Here is a 13068-nt window from a genome sequence, read left to right on the forward strand (position 1 = left end):
TAGTAGGATGAAGAGACATTATCTAGACATCTCCTAGAGGGCTTTCTCTTCCAAAAACAGAGCAGCTCAGTTTTTTTTCTTTACTTTTATCAACAATGCTTTCATTTTTCTGAAGATGGAATGACCAACCAAGTGATACTCTATTTTGTTCTGATTTTCACCAAGAGAGAGGAACATGCTGCTGTGAGTGAAACTATGGAATAATAACTATCCATATTATAATTCATGATAGAAAAGGAGAAGAAACCTGGGGATAGTCTGGTTCTGAGCAGAGAAAATGTTAAAAAAAACTTAGGCAAACAATATCATGAACTAAAGTGCTAAAGGGGAAGTTAGACCAGGAAAGATGGAGAGCTATTAAAAATGAAATTACAAATACAAAGCAAGTAGCACTTATAATGACATGGAAAATGGGAGCTATTTTCTTTCATTTTTGTTTATCTAGAATTTTATATGTAAAAACAAATTTTTACATCATTTTTTTAAACTGTGTTCCAAATTCTCTTCCTCCCTCCCTCCCCACCTCCATTAAGAACTCAAGAAATTCAATATAAGTTATACATGTGTAGTCATGAAAACATTTCAACATTAGTCAGGTTGTAAAAGAAAACAGACAAAAACAAAACTTCAGATAAAGGAACTAACAAAAAATTATGCTTCAATCTGTATTCAGATACCATCAGCTCTTTCTCTGTAGGTGGATTGCATTTTTCTTAAGTCCTTTAGAGTTGTCTTGGATCATTGTATTGCTGAAAGTAACCAAGTCAATCACAGCAGATCATCTTACAATATTGCTGTTCTTTTGTATACAGTACATTTCACTTTGCATCAACTCATATAAGTATTTCCAGGTTTTTCTGATAACATCCTGCTAATCATTTTTTTTAAATAGTAAAGTACATTTAAATGGGACATATTTTTTAAAAAGACTGATGCACATGCACAAGAAAAACAAACATTTTGATGAATTTTAAGTCTCCCCTCCCTTAAAAAAAGACAGTTACATACATAAGTTCAGGTACAGAAGATAAACTCCTCCCTCTTACAGATTTCATCCCCCCCCCCCAGAAAAAAAGATGGTACTGTGAACATGGGTTCCATAATGCTTGTAATAATTGATTAAATATGCCCCTTTTCACAGGGGAAAATGGAAAAACACAATAACATGCCAATCAGGAGGATTTCTGGTGTCCAGAGCTTTGCAGTGATAGAAAGTAAACCCAGCTGGGCAGGCAGAAAATCAGCAGCTCTGAAGGCAATTAAGCTCATACCAGCTTTAAAACAGACCCTGAGCCAATTGGTAGTTGATGGTCCTTCAGGAGACATCCTTATCTTCAAAGACTCCCATAACTGTTGATTATGGGGCTCTCAGACACATCCTATTTTATGGTTTCTGGAAATATCCCCTTATCTTATTGTTTGTGCACAACCCTTAAACTATCAGGCTTGTTTATTCACCAGGAATGCCTTCTAATTTGTGTATCAAAGGGTCACAGGTCTGACACCTAAAATTCCTCATTACCTGTGTTCCCTTGATCTTCCTCTCCCCCTGGGAATGGGGTTCCTGCCCCATTTCTTTCTAGGCCTTCCTTTGTTTTAAAAGCATAAATACTTCATTCTTTCCCATGCCCCTTTGAACATATATAGAACCTGGCTCACTGTTCCAGCTTACAAGATCCATCTCAGGCAATAAATGTAATTATAATTTTTGTAAACTATGATTAGATTTATTCACTCCAGGTCCCCCTTTTTGGAGCTAGGGTTTCTTCTATTTTATCAGTTCACAGGGGTTTTTAATTTAACAGTACAGAATCGTATCAAAACTACGACAATAGTACCTTAACTCCTAAATCTTAGAATGAGCTGAGGAAAGACAAAAGCGATAAAAAGGATAATTTAAAAAGCTATTTTGGTAAAGAGTCAGAGAAAGAATGGAAATACTAGTGAGTTTTATGGGGGAAAATCAGAATTGCGAATCTATATTTTCCTTGCATTTTCTCTGCCAAGGTGAATGATATTACTAATAGGAAGCTAGATTATAAAATAAGAGTTCTTATCGGAAAAATCAGATGATTGATATGAGTTATCTTGAAGGTCCTGTTATTTGTATTGCTCCATGATTCTAGGATCATTATTATGAACAAGTGATCATGATTTTAGAGATTTTGGAAATTTAATTAAAAAAAGGTTTCCATTTGTTAGAGTATCAGATAATCTGACAAACTTTTGGATAAATCAATTAAAAAAAACCTACAAAAATAATAGCCCACAAACATCTGTTGTAGTAGATTGTGGATAGACCTTGAAGTTAACAAGATCTGGATTCAGTTCTATCTCTGACAAATATTAGCTTAATCCCTCAGTGCCTGAGGCAACTTTCTGAGAGGATATATGAAGAGAGGTTCAAAGCCCAGAATACCTGTTGATGTCATGTACATAATAAAGGGAGTAATTTGAAACAAAGGATTTAGGTGAAAAGAAATGTGACTCTAAAATTTCATTTAAGGCTTTTTCCTTGCCTTCTCCTATTTTCATTTGTATGGAACTCCAATGGAACTTAGGAAGTTAGTGGAAATAAAATGTCTTAAACCCACACTACTCTATGGATAGATTGGGTAGAGCTCCCTGGCATAGGTTTTGGTATAAAATATTTTCAAGAGGTAATTAGATGCAATTATATATTTTTTAAGCTTAGGTTAACTAGAGACTTGTGATACATTCATAAATCCTTCTTACATAAGAAAGTGGTTTCGAAGACAGAGAAAAACCTAAAGGCTCTCCTTCTCTAACAGGCTGTTCTGTATTCCAAAGTGGCTCAGCTTTTAAAAACTTTACCCTTCTTGAGAGAACACTATACCTGAATTCAATTAGTAAACATTTATTAAAGTTTAAACATGCCAGTTACTGTGCTAAGTTGGAATCAAAGGCAAAACCAAAGAAAACAATAACAAAAATAGGCCCTGGCCTCAAGAAGCATATATTTTAATGGGGAGATAGCATTTAAATAGGTAGAAATTTATAAAAAATATTCAAAGTAGATAAAGTTAATATGAAAGGAAGAGACAGTGCTAGTGGGGAAAAACTGGGAAATGCCACTTGGCAAAGATTGGATTTTGTCTAAATCTTGAAGAAAGTGATGGAAACTGAGTAGTTGAGTAATGGCATGGTACATAGCTAGGATATTGAGGGTTTCTTCCTCCAATTTGATAGTAGGTGAGGCAGCCTCTGTCTGACTTAGTTTCCTCATATATAAGATGGAGATAATAATAGCACCTATCTCTTATGATTGTTGTGAAGATCAAATGAGATATTTGTACATTTAGTACAGTGCCTGGCATATTGTAAGCACTATGTAAATGTTAGCTATTATTATTATTATTATTATTACTACTACTACTACTACTACTACTATTGTAGTGGGACTCAAGACTCTAAGAAACCCAGAGATCCTAACCCGTAAGAAATTCTTTAACTTTAGACACTAAAACAAAAGAATCCAGAAGTAAAAACAACTTTGTTTTCCACCTCAGGAATGTGATGTTGCCAGGACCAAGCTACACAGACCCTAGGATATTTAGAGAAAGTTCCATCTATGGTATAAACACTGACAAGCATACTAAGGTCTGCAAAGACAATATGCAAGGTCCCTACATTCAAGATATGAATTTCTTGCACCACAGCAGGATGTGTACTGATAGCTCATTACTTGACCCTTGAATGCCCCCTCCTAGTAGTTTTGCAATCTCCTCACTTGGCACAAAGCCTTCTTTGTCTGAAACTGTATATAAGGTCAACTATTCTCCTATTCAGAGAGACAGTCTCCATTGTGACTGTCTCCCAGCCATATATTCCTCTCTCCTAATAACAAATCTTGTAAAACAGAGAGATCTGTGAGTCTCCAATTCTTTAAGTGAGTTAGCACCCTGAACCAGGTCACAAGCTCCTCCAACAATACTACTACTGGACAAACTTAAGCCTCCAGCCCCTAATTTATGAGGGATGATAAAATTGACTTTGTGTGTTATGGAGAAAAGTTAACATCTATGTTTAGTACCACAGATGAAGCCAAAACTTGAAAGCAGTGAGATACCAAAGGTTCATAGTATTTTTTTTTGGGGGGGGAGCTAGTATAGGACACTAATTAAATTTATAAACATTACCTCATGAGACCAACAAGCCAGATGACATAATTCAAATCAAAGGCATTGAATAGCATACCATAGTAAGAAAAATAAATGGATAACTTTCACCACAAATTTTCTGCAGACTTTCCATCAAATACATACAAGCAACAGTGGGAAAATGGAAACAACTAGAGAAATGTCTGGTCAGGGGGTATGTGTGGAGGGTACATATGTAGAGGACATGTGTGGTTCAACAGGCACATTCTCATCGGAGAAATACCTAGCACATACCATGCGAGACAAGTGGGAAGCAACATCTAGTAGGGTTGGAGTCTCACACACAATGGGGAGCATAATGAAATAACATTTTAAAAAATGCAGCCCCATAACAAAAGAGGTGCTTATGATCTTTTTATATATGCCTACATGCATGTTTTCCACACATGTGCTGGCATATTCCTTAGGTGTGTCCACTCTTCTCATTGATGGTATGTACATATGTAGAAAAGTTTTCCCCAAGTTTATGGGAGAAGTGATCTATTGCCATTTTTCTTCCTATAATATGCCACTGAATGCATTTCCTTTGAACAAATTATATTGTCTGGCTGACTAGAAAAACAAATGCATTGTTGGTAGCTCATGAGCTCTGATTTGTATATTGTGGAATACATTGAAGCTTGGATAACTTGTGTGGGAACACCCATTAGGGGAATAAGGGAAGAGAATAAACATTTATTGTTTATGTTCCCATAAACAATAGAGCATGTCCCTTGATCATATATAAGGTACAGAGTAGTAAATAGTCTAGATTTGGCATTGGGTATTCCACAACACAAGGCCCTTGATGAAACACAGATCTTTAAATCTTATTGTTATTACTGGACTTTCAATATTTTCTATCAATTTTTTTTGACAAAGCAATTCATTATAAAGAAAAGAAATTGTAAAGATAATTTTATATATTATTTTCAAAGTTAATTTATCTTTTATTCTTTTTTGGGGAGGGCAATGAGGGTTAAATGACTTGCCTAGGGTCACACAGCAAGTAAGTGTCAAGTGTCTGAGGCCGGATTTGAACTCAGGTGCTTCTGAATCCAGGACTGGTATTTTATCCACTTCACCACCTAGCTGCCCCTTTTATTCTTTTAAGAAATGTACAGTATTTATTTTTCACATGAATCACTGTCAACAAAATGATTTGATCCCTTATAGAAATGTATTAAATCATCCTTTCCCATTATGCCTTTGGAGTATATTCAATACTGCACACATATAAACCTATTGAGCACAGGTTTTATATTCTAGATTATTTCAAATGTGATTAATATCAGTATGTGATTGGAAAACAGAAAATTTAATATATTCTGTGTATTAATATAGAAATCTATTATTAATCTTTCTCATATAAAGATATAATTGGCTTAAGATTTAAATATTTTATTCTATTCATAAAATTAATAAAATTAATCAGCTACTTTCTTTTTCTCCCACTAAGATAATCACAAATTTAATCTGAGATAATACCAAAGCCAGGTGCACTTATTTAAAAAAATTAAGTATCTATGCTGTGTATCAAAAGTGGGGCCTGATGAATTTAAAGTTGTACATGTCACTGCTAAATTCCAACCAAATCAAGCTAATGATTAAAGATGGGAAGAACAATTTTTTGAGCTCCTCATAGTGTTTTCATTTCATTTGTATTCCTGTAATAGACTAAAGTGATTATAGAGTTATTAAATCACAGAATCTGAGAATTAAATGCACTTCAGAAACCATTTAACCCAGCCCATATTTGACTAAGATTTCCCTCTAGTGCACCTTTACTGGTTGTCATCCAATCTCTGATTGTGGTCCTCTATTGAGAAAAGGCTTATGCCTCCTCTGGCAATGATTTCATTTTTGTCTAGCTTCAAATATTGGGAAGGGTTTCTTTGTTTTCCCCTTTATATCAAGCCTCAATCAGCCTTTTTCACTTACTATTTATGGGTCTGATCTCCCAGGCCAAGCATTGAAGTCTATTTCTCTCTAACATTTCTTCAAATACTTGCAGCTCTCCTGAACCTTTCTATCTTTTAACTAAATATCCTGGATTTCTTCAACTGATAGTAATTTATATACTACTGTTTGTGTGTGTGTGTGTGTGTGTGTGTGTGTGTGTGTGTGTGTGTGTGTGTGTATATATATATATATATATATATATAAGAATTGAGGCCCCTTTAAGGGAACTGATTCCATAGTGTTTTTTCTTTTTTCTTTCAGTAGTAAAGAATTGTAAAATTGAACCACTTCTCTATTGAAGCCAGGTAAAACTCCTTATATTAAATTCAAATTTCGGGGCAGCTAGGTGGCACAGTGGATAGAGCACTGGCCTTGGAGTCAGGAGGACCTGAGTTCAAATCCAGCCTCAGACACTTAACACTTACTAGCTGTGTGACCTGGGCAAGTCACTTAATCCCAATTGCCTCACTTAACTTTTGAAACTTGAATTTTTTTTAACTGTTTCACTGATAGACTTTGATTTTATACATTGGTTTTATTCTATTAGTAACCATTAATTAATTTTACTGTATCATGATTTGTTAATTAGGTTTGTTGTTTAGAAGTCTTGCATTTCATACAAGCTATTTTTGTTGTTTCTCCTTCAGTTTCTAAAAAAGACCAATGATATCACTAGAGTGGTTTTCATTTGCAAGTTAGTTGGATTTAAGTGAAACAGAGTTGTGCAAAGTTGGCTGCCCCACTCTCTCCTCCAGTTATCAAAGTCCAGTTGGCAAAACAAAACTCAGCATGACTGGTGACAGTCCAGGATGTAGTATGTCCTTTGATGTCTGATCAAGCTCTGAACATGTGAGGCAAGAAGCTTTCCAGGCATGGGAGACAGGGAGTGAAAAGACATAGAGATAGGAGCTGTATTTTCTTAGGCAACAACCATCAAGGAGGCCAGTATAACTGCAAAAGGTAGGTAGTAATGTTCAAACTTGTATTTCAGGAGTTGAGTGGATGATAGATTGTAGTGGGCAGAGATTTAAGGCAGTAATACCAACAAACATACTGTTGCAATAGTCCAGAAAAGAAGTCATAAGGGCTTGCATCAGGGTGGTGATGTCAAAGGAGAAAGAGCATATATACGAGAGATGTTGTGAAGGTAGAATTCACATGCCTTGAGAGAGCGAGCGAGCGAGAGAGAGAGAGAGAGAGAGAGAGAGAGAGAGAGAGAGAGAGAGAGAAGACTCAAGGATGACACCTAGGTTGTTATCAGAGGTAACTTGGACGATGGTGATACTCTTTGCAATAATAGGGAAGATTTTAATATGTTAGAGTTTTTTTTTGCGGAAGGAAAGATAATGTTTTGGATATGTTGATTTTAAGATGTCTCTGGGATGTCCAATTCACAAATTCAGAAAATTTTAGTCTGGTTAATAATAGTCTTCTTGAAGTATTTTTTTCTCTCTGTTCTATTTCTATTCCAAATTCTACCTTAAGCTGTTCCAATTTAGAACTGCAGAAGCAATCTGTGTGTCTTGTAAAATTTAAATACCACTTTGAACATTGAAACAGAATGAAGACCTTTTCTTTCCCTGCCATTACATTTACATTGAAAGTTCATGATTTGTTTCCATTTGTCTGGACTAAATAACAGCTTGGGAACACTTTAAATGAGTTCTTTTTCTACTGAGAGAGGGAAATAAAATCCCAAATGGTAAATCAGTGTGTGCTAAACTTAACTTAGAGGTGAAAGAGTTGGGCATGTCAGAGTGATGTGGGTTGGGAAAACCGTTTTAACAACACTGTGCCCAATAGGGCAATTTTGTTTTGTTTTGCAGGGCAAAGGGGATTAAGTGACTTTCCCCGGGGTCACACAGCTAGTGTTAAGTGTGCTCCTGAATCCAGGCCCCCTACTTTATCCACTGTGCCACCTAGCTGCCCCCTAGGACAATGTTAATAAAAGAAAATACCATTGAATGGAAGAAGAAAAAATACACTTTGAAATCTGATGTCTTAGGCTTATGCCTAGAGAGAGAGAAGAGATGAAATAGAAGGAGGAAGGGGGAGAATCAGGAAGGGTAGAAAAGAAGAGGTGATTGTGATTTCATTTTATTTTTTAAATCTAGGTCAATGGAATGAATCTGAACTTTCTCAGAGTCCACCAGTGACATAAAAGAGCATGGACAAAGCTGGAGAAAGTCCCAGATGGCATCTCAAGGGTCCTCAGTTAACAGTGTGGCTACATTAAGGCCTTCTTTCACTCTGGAGAACAACCACTGTCAGATCCCTTTGACATGAGTCTAATTTCCTCGTTCAGTAAAGTCTAATTAAATTCATGCTCTACTGATTCAAATAGTATGTTTCTAATTAGTATATAGTGACATTTTACCTTTGCATTATTAAAAAACACACTAGCACACAACAAGAACAAAAACAAACAAGGGAAAAAATAACCACTTTGCATTTATTCCTTTATCTTTAAAATGATGGGGTTGGATTAGAAAATATTGGAGGTCTTTTCCTGCCTAAAACCTGTGATTTCTGTACATATTTTCAAGAAAAAGAATGAAGAATAAGACCCATGAGCCCAGGTGTTAATGTATATATACAAATATATACATACATACATACACATAAATGTAATGAAGTAAGTGAAATAGAGATTCCAGTGATAGAAACCAAATCTATACACTAAAACTTTTGGGAATAAAACTGTAATTTAATATGGCTATTAGTTGGTATACCTTATACAAAAGGAAACAAAATAAATTAGACATGACAGAATAGCTGTATAGATATATATTAATTTGTAAATTAATTGGCAGCTAGGTTGTACAGGGGATAATGCTAGACCTGGTTTCAGGAAGACCTGAGTTTGACTCCTGCCTCAGATACTTGCTAGCTGTGAAACTCTGGACAAGTCACTTAACCTCTCTGGGCTCAGTCTCCTTATCTGTAAAATGAGGATAACAATACCTTCTTTCTAGGGTTTATATGGAGATCAAATGAGTTTATGTATATGAAGTGTTTTGCAAACTTTAAAGCACTACATACATGTTGATATTATTTATAATCAGATGAGGAAATCCATCTATCAGAGGGAGAAAGCCTGGTAGAAACCATATGGTTAAAGATAAATGGAGGGAGATATTGTTATGTACCATCTGGCCAGAAGAAGGAAATAGATAAAGGGTTTGGGACACAGATCACAAATTTTTCATTGAAGCATGATATCATACGGATGGGGGTTTTCAATTATCTAGACATCTGCTAGAGCTGTCATTCTGTCAAAATCAGTTTACCTGATAAAGTTCTTCATGTGCCTTACTAATGACATGATTCTTTGAAAAATGTGACTGAGGGAGGAAGTGACTAGGGTCATTGCTATTCTAGGCTTGATTCTGATTAGTGACATGTAACTGATGGATAAAGGTTTCTTTTTTTTTTTTAAATGATGGTAACGTTAGGAGGAAGTGGTCATTTCTCTTTTGGACTTGAAGATTAAAAAGTAATCTGGGCTCTTAGTTTGACATGCAATCTAGAATTTGGGAAAGTGAATTTCAAAGAGTTGTAGAAAAGGGTAGGTAGACATGGTATGGAATATTTTAGGGGAAATCTATTCAAGAGGGATACTTTGTTTCAAAAATGACATTGTGAAGAGTAAAGGAGAGTTGACTAAAGAGACTGGTAAAGAAGCCACTTAGATAAAAAGGTAGGGAAGATAGAAACAAGAGTAGGTAGCTAAAGGTAAATGAAACCATTGCATAGTTCTGAAGTAGTAGTTTGGGAAGCACCAATGCCCAGAACAACCTGAGGCTAGTGATTAAGTCCTTTTAGGGCTTTAAAAAAACCAACCATATGAGAGGTAAGCCAGAAGATAAAAGTAGAGTGGGAGTGCTTCTTGGAATAACAGATAACAGAAAAAGCAGAACAGAAATTCTAAACTTTCATTTTTCCTTCTGTTTTTGTTTGCAAAGAAAAAGATCTTCAGAGTGGGAACAAGTGCAAATCCATCCAAATCACCTTCAAAATTTCCTTTTCCTTTTTATTCATTTCAAGTTCCCACTTTTTGGGGAGGAAACCACGCTTATGTCTAATGACCCCTTTTCCTGACCCCTTTTAGGGTTTTCTTAGCAAAGATACTGGAGTGGCTTGCCATTTTCTTCTCCAGCTCATTTTGAAAAAGTAAGAATCCGAGGCAAACAAAGTTGTGAGTTGCCCAGGGTTACACAGCTAGTAAGTGTGTAAGGCCTGATTTCAACTCAGAATGATGTCTCCCCTACTCCAGGCCTGATACTCTATCCACTATGCCAAATAGCAAGCTTTCTTGCCTTTGAGTTTACATTTATAAAGGAGGAGATAGAGGTGGGGGTAGCTAAGTGGCACAGTGTATAAAGCACCAGCCCTGGATTCAGGAGGACCTGAGTTCAAAACTGGCCTCAGACACTTGACACTTACTAGCTATGTGACCTTGGGCAAGTCACTTAACCCTCATTGCCCCACCCCCCAAAAATTATAGAGTTGATGAATGTAAACATAGGGTAATATATTGACACACTCTTTCCAGGAACAATGACAGAGTTTAGTTGATTATGGTATTATATCAACTGTAAGGGGAGAAGTGGGAAGAGGGAAGGTATGCTAAGTCAAGATGTCAAGTAAAAGATGAACAGGAAGTGAAGTAAATTCTGGCTGCACTGGGCAACTGAGGTGACCACTGTTCAGAACAGCAAGGCCCCAAAGTAGAAGTTATATCTTATGAAGCATAGTTTCTAGGCTGGATTTTAAGATATTTGTTAATAAGATGGGTACAAAGCTAAATGAAGCATGGATGGGGTTGGGATATCTGTGGTTGGTAACTTTAGCAGACCACCTAGATTTGGAAAATAAATAAAAAACCTGGCACCAAGACATGACATCATAATTGTTAGTGAATTAAATGATCCAAAAATCTTTGAAAAAAAATTCATTTTAAACTTAAATACAAAAGAAGAAAAGAAAAGAACATTTCCCCATTAACAGCAGAACATAAGAGGATTCAATATAAAACAATAAATTTCCTTTTCATGAAAACCTATGTAATAAATCCTATAACATTGGTTTCAATGCTATCCAGTTTTTCTGTGCTTCTAGGTTTTCTTTTGCTCTCTGATGTGTACTTTTAATTTTTCCCTCCCTACCCATTACCCCCTCCCCCAGAAGGCTACAATTAAACATGAATACATACATATATAACATATATACACACTTATACATACATATACCCACATATACATATTTGTAAGACCATACTATGCATATTTCTATTTGTCAGTACTTTGCTTCATCAGTCTGTCTTTCCATGTTCTTATAAAGCAACCAGTCCATAATTTAATATATCACAATAGTATTTCATCACAATCATATAGGACAACTTGTTTAGCCATTCCCCAATTGAAGAGGCAGGGTCATTTTAGCTAATCTGATAAGTGTAAGATGATATCTTAGTTATTTTGGTTTGCATTTCTCTAATCAATAATGATTTAGAGCATTCTGTCATATGATTATATATAGTATTGATCTCTTCATCAGGAAATTGCCTATTCAGATTTCATGAAAACCTGGAAAGACTTAAGTGCACTGATGCTAAGTAAAGTCAGCAGAACCAGTACAACATTGTACACAGTAACAGCAACATCTCATAATGATCAGTTGTGATAGATTTAGCTCTTCTCAGCAATTCAATGATCCAAGACAATTTCAAAAGACTCATGATGGAAAATGCTCTCTACATCCAGAAAAAAGAACTGGGGAAACTGAATGCAGATTGAACCATTCTGTTTACTTTTTTTTTCTTTTTTGAGGTTTCCCTCTTTTGTTCTGATTCTTCTTTCACAACATGACTAATGTGGAAATTTGTTTAATGTGATTGTACACATATAACCTATATCACATTGTTTTCTCTCTTGGGGAGGGGGGAGGGAAGAGAAGGGGGGAAAAGATTTGGAACTCAAAATGTTATAAAAACAACTGTTGAAAACTGTCTATACATGTAACTGGAAAAATACTATTAAGATTGAAAAAAACTTCCTATTCATGGCCTTTGTCAAATTTATAAGAATATGAGTCATACCCCAATTGGTGAATAGTCAAAGTTCTCCATATATTTGAAAAATGAGACCCAATCTGAGAGATTGTCTATGAAATTTTCCCTATAATTTTCTGCTTTCCTTCTAATCTTTGCTACATTAGTTTTATGCATATAAGTATGATGATCCAGACATCTGATAGAACTGTTTTTCCTAAAAACAAATCAAATGGTAACTTCTCAGATTCCCTTAAAACTTAATTAATAAATGCCCTAATCGTCAAAAGATAGAACAACCATTAAGGACAAATTCTATTCAAGCTCTAATTCTCATCAACAGAGAGAAACAGGTTGCTGATTTGGAAATGATGAACTTTAGGAGACCACTCTCTCCTAGAATTTCTGATAGAAGAATGGCATGTCAGGAACAATAGGGCATGCATCCTAGATTGCAGGAAAGAAGAATTTCATAAGGATAGGATAACATGGACTAGGTTTTATAGGAGATTTTAGCATGAAAGTGATGGGAAACTCAAGACTGAAAGTTGAAGAAAGAAAAGAAAATAATTTTGAGAACAAAAAAACAGAATTTGACTAATGCAATGCAGGTACACAGGGAACTCATCAGACAGCTTTTTTTAAAAAATCCAAACAAAAAGAGATTAAAGAAGTAAATATGAGTGTGATATAGGCTTATAAAAAGTAGTTTCAGGAGTGCTAATGGCCATATTTTGATGATGTTGGCTTGGAAAGTGAACAACCAAAATAGTGTTGCTCCTGGTGTGAAAAGGCTGTAACATATAACCAAAGAAGTACTTTAAAGGAGATCAAGCAGTAAAAGACATTTTCAAGGAGAGAGGATCTGGTGACATAGCAAGAATGAATGACAGG

At 35.5% G+C, this 13068-nt stretch overlaps 1 long non-coding RNA gene across 1 annotated transcript; it reads left to right on the forward strand.

The window, feature by feature from the left end:
* Positions 1-7323: 7323 nt before the first annotated feature.
* On the forward strand, positions 7324-8457 carry LOC122736219. The gene is made up of 2 exons (XR_006354176.1): positions 7324-7385; positions 8237-8457. It is a non-coding gene; the product is annotated as an uncharacterized LOC122736219 (long non-coding RNA).
* Positions 8458-13068: the final 4611 nt, after the last annotated feature.

The sequence above is a fragment of the Dromiciops gliroides genome, chromosome 1 (genome assembly GCF_019393635.1).
Source record: "Dromiciops gliroides isolate mDroGli1 chromosome 1, mDroGli1.pri, whole genome shotgun sequence".
NCBI classification, from domain to species: Eukaryota; Metazoa; Chordata; class Mammalia; order Microbiotheria; family Microbiotheriidae; genus Dromiciops; species Dromiciops gliroides.